This window comes from Sinocyclocheilus anshuiensis, unplaced genomic scaffold (assembly GCF_001515605.1).
Source record: "Sinocyclocheilus anshuiensis isolate Anshui unplaced genomic scaffold, SAMN03320099.WGS_v1.1 scaffold583, whole genome shotgun sequence".
Taxonomy (NCBI): domain Eukaryota; kingdom Metazoa; phylum Chordata; class Actinopteri; order Cypriniformes; family Cyprinidae; genus Sinocyclocheilus; species Sinocyclocheilus anshuiensis.
The window spans coordinates 300,767-316,228 of NW_015551025.1; the positions used below are offsets into that span (position 1 = coordinate 300,767).

General features: G+C 37.3%; 1 protein-coding gene and 1 long non-coding RNA gene across 4 annotated transcripts in view; both read right to left on the reverse strand.

Annotated features, from left to right (window-relative positions):
- The window catches only part of LOC107661113 (uncharacterized), an 18,388-nt gene extending 16,321 nt beyond the window's left edge, over window positions 1–2,067 (reverse strand). The window contains exon 1 of the long non-coding RNA XR_001631079.1: window positions 1,930–2,067. This is a non-coding gene — a long non-coding RNA (uncharacterized LOC107661113). The remainder of the gene's footprint in view (window positions 1–1,929) is intronic.
- LOC107661112 (dual specificity protein phosphatase 14-like) overlaps window positions 1–14,032 on the reverse strand; it is a 19,871-nt gene extending 5,839 nt beyond the window's left edge. Inside the window, exon 1 of one of the 3 annotated variants that reach the window (XM_016450584.1) lies at window positions 13,983–14,032. The gene's annotated coding sequence lies outside the window, so the exon portion shown is untranslated. Of the gene's footprint in view, window positions 1–4,841; window positions 5,036–7,872; window positions 7,894–13,982 lie in introns of those variants that run through there. The other 2 variants (XM_016450585.1, XM_016450582.1) reach the window with 2 other exon arrangements.
- Window positions 14,033–15,462: the final 1,430 nt, after the last annotated feature.

Consider the following 15,462-nt stretch of genomic DNA (forward strand, 5'->3'; position numbering starts at 1 on the left):
ACACAGTTTCGTACACGATAAAAGCTCCTTGTGGTTTCTCGGTTTGGCCAATTTAAGCATCCATAAACAACGCAAAACACTGGCATTTGGAGTTTCTGCTAGTGATTCCTATGGAGAGAAAAATCACTTCCTGCCCTCCAGCTGCATTTCGCGTGTCATCAGTGATGTCATGTGCAAACAACCTATCCCTAGTATAGGATGAGAATAGTTTAATAGTGAAGAGTTGGGGTGGCAGAGGGATGCCGGAAAACTGTCGTGGGACAGAGGTAAGTTGGCTGTATATATATATATATATATATATTTATTTATATTGTGCTAGTTAAGCTGATTAACTGAACGAGTAATGCCGAATTGGTTGATTATCTGATCGTGCTCCTCCCGAACCTTGTTAATAAAACATCATTTATTTATTAGTAGTAGTTTTTAATAGTTTTTAGTTGTTATTAGTTTATAATTTTAATATTTTTTAAATAATTAACTGCATTAAATTAACACATTAAATTGACAGCCCTATCATATTCCTGCAATGTGTAAAGATTTGGCGCACATTGGCAAAAGGACCATCAATTTATGGCAGTGTCCTTGTGCCCAGTAGTCTGCTACTGTGTTTGCATTAATAAAACCCATCTGCCCCAGTTCATGCTGGCTGTCTCCCTGCCTTCCTCTACATCAATGAAAAACAGCCTGCCTGCCACTCTCATGGGACTCTGATCGCAATAACATCTACAGTCTCTAACATCCTTTCAAACAGGGCACACAATCTCTCTCTCTGGCTGTCGCTCATTTTTTCACACTGAAATTACGGAGTTTGGATGCCATGTGTGGTGCCCCACAAATTCTTCTTCACAGCTTGTGAGCTTGTTAACACAAAAGGGCAGTCAGTGTCATTTTGACTGTTTTTGGGTAAAAATCCACCTGAATCGTCAACCCAAAAGCTGTAGCTTTCAAAACAAATATGGTGCCATGGTCATGTCAGTTCAGATGTCATTTGTTCTTGCATATCTTGTCTTCGGTGCATATTTGACTTAAAGGGATAGTTCACCCAAAAATGAAAATTCTGTCATTAATTACTCACCCTCATGTCTTTCAAACCCATAAAACCTTCGTTCCTCTTTGGAACACAAATTCAGATATTTTTGATGAAATCCGAGAGCTTTCTGACCCTGCATAGACAGCAACAGAACTACCATGTTCAAGGACCAGTAAGGTAGTAAGGATATAAAATAAATATAGTCCATGTGACATCAGTGGTTCAACCTTAATTTTATGAAGCTATAATGACTTTATTCAGCAATTTCTTGTCTTCCATGTCAGTCTTCGACGTGCGTTCACAAGAGTACCATGCATGCATATGGTGCTGCTGACACAGGAGCCGGAACCCGGATGCGCTGCACCTTGTTTGCAAGCAGAAGAATGCACACGCATGTGTCGTGGTACTGTCGTGAACGCACATCGAAGACTGACATGGAGAAGAAATTGTTGAATAAAGCCGTTATTTTTTTATGCACAAAAAGTATTCTCGTAGCTTAAAAAAATTAAGGTTGAACCACTGATGTCACATAGGCTATTTTAAGGATGTCCTTACTACCTTTCTGGGCCTTGAACGTGGTAGTTACATTGCGGTCTATGCAGGGTCAGAAAGCTCTAGGATTTAATCAAAAATATCTTAATTTGTGTTCTGAAGATGAACGAAGGTTTTACGGGTTTGGAACGACATGAGGGTGAGTAATTAATAACAGAATTATCATTTTTGGGTGAACAATCCCTTTAAAGAGAAATTTCAATAAAAAATTGTAATTCTGCTATTTACTCACCCTGATGTTGTTCCAAAATTATCTCTTTCTTTTGTGGAACATAAAAGAGGATATTTTGAAAAATGTCTCAAATGTCTTTTTTCTGGATCGAGCCCTTACGAAGATCTGAGATGACCAGACACCTGAGAAGAGAAGATGCCAACCCCACCGAGGACCTCAGATGACGCCAACCCTGAACCAACATAGAAAACGACCAAATTTTCCTATAAGTTTGATCACAACATATAATCATTGCACCTTGACAGTCACCACTGATATGCTATTCCTAAATGTAATTTAGAAACTTTCATTTTCTGTGAAGCTGCTTTGCAACGATTTGTATGGTGAAAAGCGCAACAAATAAACGTGAATTGAATTGAATTTTCTGTTTATACAATTGAAGTTAATAGTAAGCAGAACTACTGTAATGGGTTCCAACATTCTTCAGTATACCATCTTTAGTGTTTCACAGAGGATTGTAAGTCATACAGGTTTGGAACAACATTAGGGTGAGTAAATGATAACAGAATTTTTATTTTTAGGTGATCTAACCCTTTAAGAACTACAGTGGATGGGAAGATTTTTGTGTATAACAGGTTCAAATATTCATTTCTGGTGCCGTGACCCGGTGACTACTGTAGGTGTTGAGGAATAAAGGCTTGATATATAAGAGCAAAGATGAACCTCAGCAACACAAAGTGTTGATAGAGACAAAGGCCTCACTGCTGACTATCACAGCTATTTATACAAGTGAGTGAGTGGAGAAGTGGGAAGAGAAGAAAGAGAGAGGAAAAGAAGGAACATCAGAGGCCTGATCTTTTTTTGCTGTGTGCATTGCTTCTAAACATATAGCATATATCTGTAGGAATATAAACATTTTGTCATCTACACAGTCTCGCGTCATTCTAAATCCATGACTAGATTTCTTCTTTATAATGCAACAGAAATTTTGAATAACTACGCAAAAAAAAGTAAAAAAAAAACAAAAAACAAGCCACATAAGTGGTCCATATACTCTGCAGTGGTTCTCAAAACTGATTTTCATTTCTGCATTTTCATATTTGCTGCATCATATTCAGATGTACAGGGGGAAAAAAGCCATAAAGTATCTTCTTTCAGGTTCCATGGTGGAAAATTATCCAGGTTTGGTACGACATGTAAATCATGACAGAGTTGCAACTATTCCTTTAAGCCAAATGTGTGCTTCTAGTATTTTTTTTTTTAGCAAAACACACTGGATAAGTGTCTATAAAAATGCATACACAAACACACACACAAAAACATCGCCCTGTATATTACAAGTAAATTAGAAGCAACAACTCAATCTTAAATTAATGTCTTCTCGTTTTGGGAGAATTCTGCTACAAACAGTACCTCATTTTCTCCACCTGTGGAGTGGCGTGAATATATTCTTGGCATGACAGCAACGGGCTGCTGTGTCAACCTCATACACACACATCACTCAGTGTGTGTCTGTGGATCTGTCAACACCAGTGCACATCACAGATTCAGTGCTGCAGGTCTCGGATGCCGTAGTAGAAATTCTCCCAGAGTCTAATTCCACCTCCGCAAGCATTAATGGGAACGAGAGACACCTGCTGAGAAACTTGAGCCCCAAAATGGCAGCCCTTCTTCCACACCAAATGTGGAAAACAGGAAACTAAACCTTAGCCTTCTTTACTCTACCAGCTTAATCTTGTCAGTAGCCTAATGAAACAATGCATGCTCATTCAACAAGTGGCTGCAACCTAAAGCATTAGTGACATTTCAAATGCAAACATTTTAAAGATTACATTTTATTTTACTACAGATAAAATCTAGATTATCCATCGAATAGCACTATCAGCCCGGTTCCTCCTAAAACAATGGGTTTTCTAGGGGAACCATGGAAAACGCAAAACTGCACTCTATTCATTTTTACATTCCATGCATTCCTAATTATTATTTTATGGTTGACCAAATATTATTTAAGTGGTTGACAAATATGTGCTTTACAATGGCAGCAGGGTGGTTGATGGCATAAAAACTGAATTACAAAATTACTGAAATTAATTTTAATTTTACACAAATTCCACAATATATACATATATTTAAACAGTTTTTCAAATAGTCTATTCAAAAAACACTTGGACTGTTTCGTGAATGAATCGATTCATTTAAAAGATCCAATGCAAAGATTGGTTCACAAATCAGAAAAAGCTGGTTTACAGTTTATAGGGATTTTAAGTTGTAAAATATTTAGTTTACACCTTACAAGGATTTGAAGTTGTAAAATATTTTTGGACATATAAACTTGCCTATTTGGTTTATCCTACGTGGGTTAATGTTTGTGAGAAGTCTTAGAATCCTGTAGGCTACTGAGAGTCAAAGGTAGCCTATTTATTTAATACAAGTTTCTGGAGTGCAAATGTGTTAGCGTGAACAACATGGTTGATGGAAAACATTCATTAAAGAAAGCTGGCTGAACCTAAGCGATGATAATAATGGTTAAGCCAACACTGAGGGGAAAGGAACAGATTGATGCCGTGACTGAGTGTAGATCGTATTTTGTTGCATTTAGCGCCTCGTGTCTGCTCAGTCACGCACATCAAACTGTACCATCAATGGCATCCATGGCATAAATTCAAAAAGCCATTTGAATGCTAAATAATGCAGAATGTCTACAACTGATTCCGATGGTGAACCTGTTGGCTGCCTAATGTGCAACAAAATCAGTACGTTGTTCAAACTCTAGTGACGGAAAATCATTGAAGCATCGAGAACATGACAAAAACACCGCGGAAAATTACAACTATTCCGCTCCACGCACGCGAACTGTTAGTTCACTTTGTGTACGTTATTGTAACGAGCATTTTCTTTTTCTTTTCAATTTCAACCCGAATACGCACAACATAAGCAATTATGTCGGACAAACACACTAAATGCGTTACATTTACGAAATGTAAAGACATAAAACACCACAAAAGCTGCGTATTTAATACACTGTTGCGTAGACTGTTCAATAAGATTACTCATGTTCCCCTGACCCAAAGAACAGACTTAACTTACCTCACACACAAAATATTGTCCTCTGAAATTATACACGGGTTACACATTCAGCTGAAGGCAGAATTTATATCTATCACAGCGCAAACAAGCTGCTACTTCGGGAATATTCCGTAAAATTTAACAACTCCACGCGCTTCCTCGTGATGGAGGTGAGCGCGCGCGCGTATCTATGGTGTATGACAACAGGAAATTTTCTATTGGGAAAACATACGCTTATAGAGCACAGAAGCGCCTCCCCCGTCCAACACTACAACCAGCCAGTCCTCATACTGACACATCAAGATCCACACTCAGCTACAAATATGACAAGACATTCTCAGCAACAAACATCATGTGCAAATGAACATGACGCCACTGTATAAACTCAAAGAGCACCAGGCGCATCATATTTATGAGGGTGATGCAAATAAACAGGTTCTCTGGCTGGAATTTAAAATATAATCCCTATATTCAACTAATTTAGTAATTACTGCTGGATTATTGATTAAGGTTTTATTTACAGTTGCCAGTAGTTTGTCAGATAAACAACAAAGCAAGGAATCAACTCTCCTCTTAATGCCAATTTATAGCGCCTATTAAAGCAACAGTTAACTCAGAATTAAAAATTATAGTTTTCAAAATTGTTCTAAATGTAAAAGTATAGCAGAGTCCACCCACAACTATAACGAGAACACAGAGGAACGATATTGTTGGGATACTTTCAGAATGATTTCTTTCCAGCTGATAAACAATAAAAACATCAGCCAATCAGAATCCTGCTCAAGAATTTAAAGCGGTAGATGACAAAACTGCAGCAAAGGGGTCATATGATGCTGCTAAAAATAACATTATTTTGTGTATTTGGTGTAATGAAATGTGTTTATGCGGTTTAAGGTTAAAAAAACACATTATTTTCCACATACTGTACATTATTGTTTCTCCTCTATGCCCCGCCTTTCTGAAACGCGTCGATTTTCAATAGTATGTTCTGCAGTTTCAGGACCGCAGTTCTAGGACCCTATTCTTTTGTAACAGCGCCACCTACCGAATTGGATCACTAAAGATGGACGACATGGACAGCAATCAGAGTGAGTAACTACCGATTTTCAATTAAGTTTTATTTTATAACCTTAAAATGATGCAAAGTTTCCGTAGCCAACGTGAGAACTGCTAAGAATTAATAATGAATTCCCGATTGCTAATTTTATTGATTATTACTATGTTCTTAATTCGTGACCATGATTTAATTAAGCTAAACCTTGTTGACATAATGACTACAATAAGTAAATATAGCCAGCACATTAATTAAACTTAAAAAGATGATAAAAGCATGTTGATGTGAGATGTGTCAGATTTACCTGTAGCTTACTGTATTAGTGTGAAAACTTGTTTGATACTCATTGTTTTAGCATATTAGTTACGTATAAATCATCTTTCATAATTAAACTGGGCTCATTGCTTGGTTGCACCACAATATGTGTTATTAGCCTGTCCTTTTGGCAGTACTTTAACGGGAAGCGCTCTAAGGTCTCATAAGCTAACCTCCTCCCGAGTGCCTGTCTACCTCGACAGTGAGGAACAACTGTACTGTTTGCAGATCTGAGAGGAGTGCTGCATAGGACACCAACACAATTGAGCTTCACAGATGAAGTGCAGAGGTATGCAGACCATGTAATGTGTTTGTGAGTGTCCTGCTCCTGCACTTACAAAATCTACTGTATAAACTGCATGCTGGTGCTACTCGTGTATGGACCAATGTATAATGGCTTGCTGTTCAGTAGTGCTATAATAGTATAGTCTTTGCAACTTTACAGATCTTCTTTATGCACCAAGAGCTTGTAACACTCCAAAGAGAAAGGAAAAATTTAAATCGCATCATATGACCCCTTTAAAATAAACAGAATGTCATTGTCCGTTGGTGTGGAAGCTATCGTTCTTAAGGTCCTTACACACCGAGTCCAACATTTTTGTATGCGTTTTTTTGTATTAGTCATCCTTGCACACTGAGTCCGATGCGTATTAATTAATCCACTGCGAAAAATTCGCAAAACAATACAAAATGGAGTCTTCAAGCAGTGAGGATGGTTTTGTTGTTCCCTCTCTTCTTAAAAAGAGAAAAAGAAAGAGGAAATATTGGGTCCATCCAATCCTGAGATTGCGTAGAGAGAGTTCCATCTCCTTATCAAGGAGGAGGAATTATACTGTGGGATTATCCGGAGCGATTCAAAGTTTAGGCTACTTTGAAACTTGTCAGTCAACTTGTCAGACGCCATTCTGGATTTTGGCATTCACTTGTACAGTGGCTCTGTACACCTCTCAATATGCTTGCTATGGATGTGAAAAACACATAAATTGAACCTGACCCAAATTTTTTTATGATGGACAAAAGTTTCGGAGGCAGTGTGTAAACGTGATTGACACAACCTGAGGTCATATTCATTTGTTAACATGCAAAAACTTTGGACAAGAATTTCGGACTCAGTGTGCAAGGACCTTTAGTGTGAACAGGCCTTTACTGAGAACGCTGGAAAAGAGCAGCCTGGACATTCTGCTTAACATCTCATTCTGTGTTCTATGGAAGAAATAAAGTCATACCGACTTAGAATGACATCAGGGTGAGTAAATGATGACTGAAGTTTAATTTTTAAATGAATTATTCCTGTTTCTCTGCCCACCCATCGAATGAATGGACGGATTTATCCTTGACTCATACATAAATAGATTATGAAATGAAACATAAGGGCTCAGAGTGAGGCTGAAGCTAATTCCGACCAGCAAGATCATTTTAATTAATTTTCATCTGTTGATTCATGTCTGGAAATGCAACACTTTACAACTGTATCATTAACACTTAAGCCAGAACATATTGGCATGAGCAGTTTCTGGAATGCCACATCTCAAACACAAACATCATGCTTATCGAGATCAAAACACTAGAATCAACAGCAGGAAATTTAATTCTAAGCTTCAGTCTCAGATGCTTTGCTTTGCCGTCGCAGTGCTGCCAGCATTTGAGGCACAGAACTCGAACCCTTTATTTGAGATATCTCACCTCAGAGGCAAACACAGAGCTGTACTGGCGTCAGAGGCAGGAACCGTCTGAAAAGAGAGAGGACAAAGACTGGAAAGGTAAGTGGCACACCTGATACTCTCTGCAGGGGACAGAGAGCTCAAGCCCAGGGGAGGGTCACTGCTTTTCTGTTGCACTAAACAATACAGACAGTGAGACTGCTGGTAAAAAAAACAACAAACACCTGCTTGTGTAAAGGATGATGCAGGATACTGTAATTTCTCCCGATTCCTTTTAAAGAACACATGAAAGTAAAATGAAAGGTTTGTGGCTAAATTCATGTCTATTTGGTTTAAGATCACTTATATGCTAGTGTACTACTAAAAGTTAACAAACATTTCGCAAATATACACTGATGCTCAAAAGTTATGGTTAAGTAATTTTTTTAAATTTAAAATGCATTAAATTGACCAAAAGTGACAGTAAAGCCATTCTATTTTAAATTAATGCTGTTTTTTTGACCAACGATCATGGTTTTCACAAAATTATTAAGCAGCACAACTGTTTTCAAAATTTGTAATAATAAGAATTTTGAAAAGCAACCAAATCAGCATATTAGAATGATTTCTGAAAGATCATGTGACACTGAAGACTGGAGTAATGAAGCTGAAAATTCAGCTTTGCCCGCTCCTCACAGAAATACATTTTAAAATATTTATATGGTTAGACATTTGTAGACATATGCAAAACAGCTTTATTCAATATATTTCTTTAAAGTATTTATGACATCCGGAATTCAGTGTTGCCAGTCAGCTGTTGCTACAATAATTATATCACTAAACAATGCAACTGATGTTCACTTGTACATCTAAGAAGCCAAATACCTTAATAAGAATAGGTTTAGAGGAAACATGATTGCTGAAGCGGAATGTAATACTTGCTGGCATGAGGATGATCACTGTTTAAAAAAAAAAAATGACAGAGAGAGTGAGCCGAGCTGCAGAGACGAGACTAAAATGAGACTAAAATGTCAGATGAGTCACAGTCGTTCCAGTGAGACAGTGCGCCTTAAAATGTTTCCACTGGCTTGAATGGAAGCAGAAAATTTACTGTGATGCTGTCAGGGGAGCCAACCCATAATCTGATCTAAATGGAGCTACTCAACGCCATACTCTGCCAGGAGAATAAAAACACAGATCTGACCTACTGAAAACAAATCATGACACACCCTCAGAGTTCAGATGCCATCCTTTCATCACCAAGACGACGGCAACTCATCACTTTTGTATTCAGGCCAATATCTAATTAAATCACTAGAAAAGAATTTCGAACATGACAGTAAAGCCGTTCCACTGCCCCTATGTGAGAGCTGGACCAGAAATAGATGGTGTGCCAGGCATGCTGGAAGAGATCCAGAGTATCCCAGCTCTCCAGAGACAGACACCCTGCTATCTTCCACAATCTCTCTTCAGACGGACAGGCTGAAGTTGGGAGGTTTGGCCTTGCCTCAGGCATCTAGACATCTTGCCCATGAGCTCACAGATCCATTGTCTACAGCTGTAACAAGTTCTCTAGATTAACTGAATGCTCCGATATTAACTGACTACAAAGCACTGCACAAAACCGTGCAGCACCAAAAGTCGCATCAATGGTAAATAGTGTTCAATTCACTTGTATTTATGTATTTATTGATACACTGTATAAATACAAATACATAAATACAAGTACATACAATAAATACAAAACTTTTGTATTTATTGATACGCTGTTTAATATTTCATAAAAATATAATAGTTAATGAAGTCCAAGTGCCACCTACAGGCCTATTAGGTGAAGTTTGACTGGCGAAATGATGTTGTGAAAGGACTTTTTTATATTACCATTTTTGATAATTATGCAGCATTATGAAAGTCTCTTATGCTCATCACTGCATTTATTTGATCAAAAATAAAGGAAAAATCTGTAATATTGTGAAATATGATTACAATTCAAAATAACGTTTTTCTGTTTTAATATACTTTAAAATATAATTTATTGCTGTGATCAAAGCTGAATTTTCAGCATCATTACTCCAGTCTTCAGTGTCACATTATCCTTCAGAAATCAGTATAATATGCTGATTTATTATCAATGTTGGAAACAGTTGTGCTGCTTATTTTTTGGAACCTGTGATAATTTTTTGGGGTTCATTGATAAATAAAAAAATTAAAAAGAACAGCATTTATCCAAAATAGAGATGCTTTCTACCAATATAAATCCTATCACTTTATCAATTTAACAAAAACTTTATCAATTAAAAAAAAAAATACTGACCTCAAGCTTTTGAACTGTATAGTGTATATTGTAACAAAAGTTATATTTTAAATAAATGCTGTTCTTTTTTTTTTCTTTTTTTTTTACTATTTATTCATCAAAGAATCCTGAAAAAAAGTATCACAGGTTATAAAAAATATTAAGCAGCACAACTGTTGCCAACATTGATAATAAATCAGCATATTAGAATGATTTCTGAAGGATCATGTGACACTGGAGACGAGAGAAATGATGCTGAAAATTCAGCTTTGCAACACAGAAATAAAAAATATTTTGAAGTATATTAAAATTTTGATCAAATAAATGCAGGTTTGATGACCATCTATATATATATATACATATATATATATATATATATACATACATACATACATATGTATGTATGTACACGGTTAAGACAGCTGACTCCACTGTGATGTGACCCTCTCTCGCCCTCTCTCGCCCTCTCTCTCACACGCGCGTGCCGCACGCACACACACACACACACACACACACACACACACACACACCAACACTTTTTCACACCACTGTATATATATATAAAATGGAGCAAAGATATACATGCATGGTTTGTTCAACAGGTCCAATGACATTTCTAATATCACAACCCATAGTCAAATTTTTGAAAGACATATTTTCAATATTTAATTGGCTGAACAATCAACGAAAAGATGTACAACAGTACAATCCATGAACCGACTTTGATCCCTCACAGCATCACTTTCATTTATAAAAAATTAAAGGTGGCTTCTTTTCTGAAAAATATTCATACAACTGAACGTAACATTGTTTTAAAGCAGTGGTTTCAATCAGGGGCCTGAGCAAACGTCCAAGGGGGCTTCAAGACGATATAAAAGTATTTAATATAAGACAAAACAACTAGATATCAATTTCAAATTCATATTTTGTCTTTGAAGAACAATGGATAAACCTGGATGTTTGAGGAAAGAATGATTTTAAAAGTGTGATTTTTAGACGTGAAAAAGACATGTGAATCAATACAAACTCCATGAGCATTTTTTATAAAGAATATAAAGTTTTCTGGTCATGACAAGCACTGTTTTTTTTTTTTAAAGAAATTGTGAGTAATTTTTTTTTCTTTTTAAACCCTTATCCTTAATTCAGAAGCAGTAAATCACAAACAACCCAAAAAGTCATTAGGTCTTCAAAAATTGCTGCGGACAATGGGGGGCATTGAAGTCAATATGAAACTAAAATGGTCCCTAATTACTTTCTAATCCATGGTTTTATTGTCAAAGATTCATGAGTGAATGTTATTCCAAAGAAAAATCTTTATAATCTGCCTAATCATTCATCAAAACACCTTTGAAATGACTTTCCTTTTCCATTGACGTCACCAGGGCAGCTTAAGTTTCAACCGATGGGTGCCGACGACAAGCGACAGCAGCGTCTGGTACGTAATGGAGATTTTTCACAATTCAATCAATTCTATAATGAACAAAATTAAGTCCCGTTCTACATTTTCTTCTTTCCGCCACATTACCGAAGCAAAATGGCCTGCGAATGTCATTTCAAGTTCAAATTCTAATGTAGGCCTTGCCCAGCAAACTATAGTATAGGATTACAATGTCCAGAGCCTATTTTACGATCCAATAAATGCAGCATTCCTTCTGTTAGTACAAATATTAATTCTAGCGGAATTGGATTAACAATGAATAGACATGAAACCTATTTTTGGTTTGAAACCTAACAGTGTGAGTGTGTGTGTGTGTGTGTGTGTCCACTCTCGCACTGCCCCTCCTCCGCTGAGCCGATCCTCTTTCAGACTACAGCTCTAGAATGCCACAGACCTGGCTTCCAAGGAAACCATGAGTATTGACAATGGAAGACAAGTTTACGCCCATGCTAATCACTGCCTAGCAATAAGGCGAAGGGTTGCCAGTGGCACAGACTCTTCCTTAGAAGGCAAAATGAAATCAAAATATGAACTCAGAATTGCAATATAAATTAAGAATTCTGACTTTCTATTTTGAAATTCCGAGTTCATATCTCACAATACTCAAATTTTTTTTCCCTGTGAATTCTGAGTTTACTTCTCACAATTCAGCAACACAATAAAAAGGGTAATTACGATATTTTCTTGCAATTATGAGTTTATATTTCACAATTCAGACTTCTCACAATTGCGAGTTTACATCTTGCAATTCTGACTTTTTTCTCATAATTGAAATTATATCTTGCAGTTCTCCATTTATATTTTACAATTCTGAGTTTACATTATAAACTCAATTTATATCTCAGAATTGCGATATAACCTTTATATTATTTAATGCAAATTTATATCCCAGAATTCTGAGTTTATATCTCACAATCGACTTTGTTTCAGAATTGCAAGATGTAAACTCAGAATTGTGACGAACTCACAATTTTAACTTTCTTTCTCGCAATTTCTAGTACATATCACAATTCTTTTTTCTTTGAATTCTGAGTTTACGTCTCGCAATTCTTCTTCTTTTTTGTTTCCACAATGAAATAAAAAAGATAATTGTGACTTTTTCCCCTCAGAATTATGAAATTATATCTCACAATTCTGAGTTTAAATGAAAAAACGTCAGGACTGTGAGATATAAACTTGCTTGCTGTATCTGATTTATCAGTGCATGTTACTCCAAAAAAAAAAAAAAAATAGTTTTACATTAAAAAGACTTCCCTCTTATAATAACGCTCACCAAGCTCTATTACTTCTCAAAATACAGTCAGTTCCCAATAGATAAAATAAATTCCTGCTCAGTTTTTTTCAGCAGGGATGGGGAAAAAGCAGTATAAACCTGTCTGGTTTCCCAGGACTGCCAAACTGCTGTTTAACTAGTTTTTAAAAAGACTTCCCTCTTATAATAACGCTCACCAAGCTCTATTACTTCTCAAAATACAGTCAGTTCCCAATAGATAAAATAAATTCCTGCTCAGTTTTTTTCAGCAGGGATGGGGAAAAAGCAGTATAAACCTGTCTGGTTTCCCAGGACTGCCAAACTGCTGTTTAACTAGTTTATCTGGATGCCAGCTGTTCTTCCCACTTAATCTGACCTACATTTTCATGACACTTAATTATTCACATTTAGTCACTTAACAGCCAATTTTACCTGTAGCGACTTCATAAGAAATATATTATGCAAGAACCAACAATACAAGCTGTACCTCAAGTTTCAAGAGTAGGTGTAGTATAGAAACTAGAGCAAAAGTCAAATGCAGGACGGTGCCTTTGTTTATGACTGTGGTTTAAGTTTGATCCATCTAGGTCCCCAGGGTGTAGCTCTTTATAATGCCTGATCAAAAGCCACAAGGAGGGCTGTGATTACATGTTTCTTTTGTAGAGTATAGACTATGCTAGCATTATACTAAGCTATTATGATATGCCACCGTTTTGAAGTTTTCGTCAAGTATGGGGAAGTTTATATACAGACCCTCAACCCCTTGATTCTGACAGAGGGAGCGAGTGTACTCATATGTACACTTCACTTCATGTGACATCACATCACAGCTTGCTTCATTTACCCCCTCCCCACACAACTCTATTTTTAGATTTAACCACATGTTGCTACCTTAAGCTGAGTGTTTGTTATGCTTTATTAAGACGCTTTATTTATCATAAGATGTTCCAGTTCAACCCAATGCAAGGGTTTCGCCAGTATTGGGCACTTGTGCATCGTAAGCAGTGATGTACATTCGAGTCAACAAGATGGAGGGAAGTTAGCAAGGCAAGGTACAGTGGAACGCAGCCTTGATTGAACAAGTTGAATTGTTAATGAGACCAAAGGTTGGAAGCTAATTTCACCACAGCGGAACAGAGAGAGTGAAGGATCTGGAATGTGATTTTGTACCTCGTTGTGATGGAATCGGCAGTCGTCTACTGACCTCCAGAAGCCGGAGGGAACCAGCTTGTAGAAGTCTGTTGAGGTAGGAAACCGCTGTTCCAGTGATCAGAGCTTCAGTTCTTGGTACAGAAACACAGTGCTTTGCGTACAGCCTTGAATCAATAGAGTAGAAGAGAAAAAAAGAGGTAAACGGCGCTGGGAGCATTTCCCTCAGAGCACTGATGTAATTTCCATAAAAATGAGACGATTAGGAAGTGGTGAGAGAACATTATAAAATGAGCACTGAGGGCTGTGGAAGAGAAGAAAAAAAGCTATTGCCAGAAACACACATCACCACAAACCTTAGCAGTCATGTAAACCATGCATGAAACTGCAATGTTCAATTGTGAACAAACTGTTATTCTGAGTCAGATCTTTGATTTGCTGACAAATCAACTCAAGCCTTAGGATTTATCAAGACTTTAGAACTGAGAAATTGAAATGTACAAGTCACAAAGTACTTTTATGATACTTCTATGGTGATTTTCAGTCCATTGTGAAGTTTGAAAGCAGCAGTCCTGGTAAATGATTCTTTTAAAAAATTTAAATGTAGATGACTATGAACTGTGGGTGAAAATGGAGTGCACGAGGAGGCATCAGATCACATTTTAAGACAGGCTGTGTGGTTTGATGAGGGAATGAGCATGCTAAACAGCAGATTTACCTCCCACACAGTGAGCCGACACCAGAATTTGCCATCTTTCTGCTCTGCTGCCAGTCAACGGCCGTTCGCTCACATGCCAATCGCTTGACGGATCAAGGACATTATAGTTTGCATCCCAATCTGATGCTACGCTCTTGTAGCCTACGTTGCTAATATTTCTGCCTAGACTGCCAAATGAGTCTTACGTAGAAAAACGTGAATCTGGACACAGAATTCAACAATTTGTTGTGATAAGAGAGCCACGACATGCTTTCACCAACACTGTGCAGTTCAGATTCAGAACCTTCATAATGTAAGACCTCCAACACGTCACCTAGAGAGGAATGAAGCCGCAAATAAAAATATCAATTCCAAACTTCACGCCTTTCAGCCATCAAACAGGCCTTCATTTCTCCATGGGGCTTATTCTCATTTGGGCAGGGGCTTATCATCAAAGGTGGGATCTAGAGCATTAATTAGGTCGCTAACATCGCTTTACGCTGCTGTGATAAGCTTGAAAGCCTGATGGCTCCTGCTGCTGCTGACCGTGTGCGCTAATGCTGCTAGTGTTAGTCACGGCCCTCGCTCGTCATGCCGCTTCACTAGAGCGAGAGGCGACGGTAATAGATTTCACACTCAACTGGTGTAAATTCTGCCACCCGAGATTTGACTCTTTCTCAGCCTTCTCATTAAAGGGGTCATATGATGCTTTTTTTAAAGATCATTATTTTGTGTATTTGGTGTAACAGAATATGTTGACACCAGTTTGAAAGTACATATTTATGTTCAAATAATATAGTAAGC